This window comes from Sebastes umbrosus, chromosome 2 (genome assembly GCF_015220745.1).
Source record: "Sebastes umbrosus isolate fSebUmb1 chromosome 2, fSebUmb1.pri, whole genome shotgun sequence".
NCBI classification, from domain to species: domain Eukaryota; kingdom Metazoa; phylum Chordata; class Actinopteri; order Perciformes; family Sebastidae; genus Sebastes; species Sebastes umbrosus.
In genome coordinates this window covers 39139319-39141167 of record NC_051270.1, presented here as the reverse complement: position 1 = coordinate 39141167, position 1849 = coordinate 39139319, and the positions used below count along the sequence as shown (strand labels likewise).

Here is a 1849-nt window from a genome sequence, read left to right as displayed (position 1 = left end):
TGAAGAGACGGGGCTCCGCAGAGAGAAACGTTATCGTCTCCGACCAAAACTCCGGCGTCTCCCCTGTTCCCTCCGGCCGCGGTCGGGAGGCTGAGGCAGGAAAAGCCAACACTAGGATCAGCATTGATTCATGGAGAGACCTTCGTCTGGTCAGCTAACATTACTGCCAAGCAGCTGAAATATAGAGTGATATTGTGCTTTTAGCTGACGTGTGTCACCTCACTGTTTTGAGCGATGCTCATTCATGTCTATGTAGAGCGAGCACAAGCGCGAGCAACAGGACGCTGACTTTCGTTGACTTCACGGCCACAGGTGTTGCTGTTAACAAGCAATTTCTGATTCTTACAAACAGTCCCTTTAAAGTTTCTCTTTAAATATCAGCACCTGTTCTCACCGAGTAACAAAGACATGGAAGATCTGGGTTGACTTTTGCTTGGTGTTCATCATGACACGGAAGAAGGAGTGACCCTTTTTTGCCAACGCATAATTTTCTTTTTAGCTACACTTGCATGGATGGAATCAAGAAAGAGAGAAAAAAAAACAGTTTCACATTTAAATGATTCACTGGGGGAGGTGAAAGGTTGAATTTAATTGGACTTGAGATGTTTCATGCTGGCAGGTTCATGATCCCATATTGTCTTGTTTTCTCCCAAATAAATTGTGTCCGGCAGGCCTAGAATCTGTAGACTGCAGAGGCTTTGTTCCAGACTTTGGTGCAGAATACCTTTGGAAGAGTGAGACATCGTAGGTTAGGTGTCAGACTATATATTCTACTTATATGCTTGGAAAAAACATAGCGTTACCCTATCTGTTGCAAATATCAGACATATGGTGTTGAGCGATTGACACTTTATTCTGCTGTATTTGTATTGGAAGCTTGGCACAGACTCAATCTCTGCAGTCTGTTAGATGTGAACACATTAGACTGTCTAGTGATGGCTTCCCCTCCTCCAGGCCATGACAAATGCAGCCGGCTCCTGTTTCCATATGGTTAGTAGTGGCGGCGCTGAGATGTGTCTCTGGAGCCGATCCTCCTCTGCCTCTCAGGTGATTTGAAATGGACGCATGCTTCTGCTGTTACTGTCTGAAATATAGTAATGACATCCTGTGTTCTGCATTGTGACTGCACTGCCTGCTGTATGATGAATAGTGTATATGTTTGTAAGACATTCATGTACAACTAATTTGCATTAACAAATATGTTTATAAGAAGCATACAATAATCCTACTATTTTATTTTATAAACATAAATAAATTGTTATGTTAGTGAATACTGTACTTACAGTATGCTTGTGATAACTGAAGCATGATCAATGATTTTGTGTTTGGGCAAGTTAAAGGACCAGTGTGTAACAATTGGGGTGGGGGTGGGGGGAGGGAGGGGTATATTTGCAGAAATGGAATATAATATTAATAAGCATGTTTCCTTTACAGTATAATCACCTGAAAATAAGAGTTGTTGTGTTTTCCTTACCTTAGAATGAGCCGTTCATATCTACATAGGGAGCAGGTCCTCCCCATGGACTCACCATGTTGCGCCGGCGTTTCTACAGTAGCCCAGAGCGGCTTGGGCCGGAGTCGACAACGTTACTCGCTCCCGTCGCCACTGCTCTCTCTCTTGCTTCACCACTCACTTGTGGCTAGAAAGGATCCGTCTTGTGTAAATATGACGTCACGTTCTCGTTGTAATCGGAGCAACTCGGGGGGGGGGAATCAATTTCAAAGGGATCGGATGCCCCTTCACAGAGAAGAATGAACGTTGTAAACAGACAAAATCATGCAGGTTCACTAGAAACTAATTCAGCTCTCTTCAGCGGGGCCTCCGGCAGCGACCAGAAACCCAGATCCG

At 44.2% G+C, this 1849-nt stretch overlaps 1 long non-coding RNA gene across 1 annotated transcript; it reads right to left on the bottom strand.

Moving 5' to 3' along the window:
- Positions 1-420: 420 nt before the first annotated feature.
- Positions 421-1544, bottom strand: LOC119482548. Its single transcript, XR_005205456.1, has 3 exons — positions 1475-1544; positions 804-1084; positions 421-724 (listed from the first exon to the last, which is right to left on the bottom strand). It is a non-coding gene; the product is annotated as an uncharacterized LOC119482548 (long non-coding RNA).
- Positions 1545-1849: the final 305 nt, after the last annotated feature.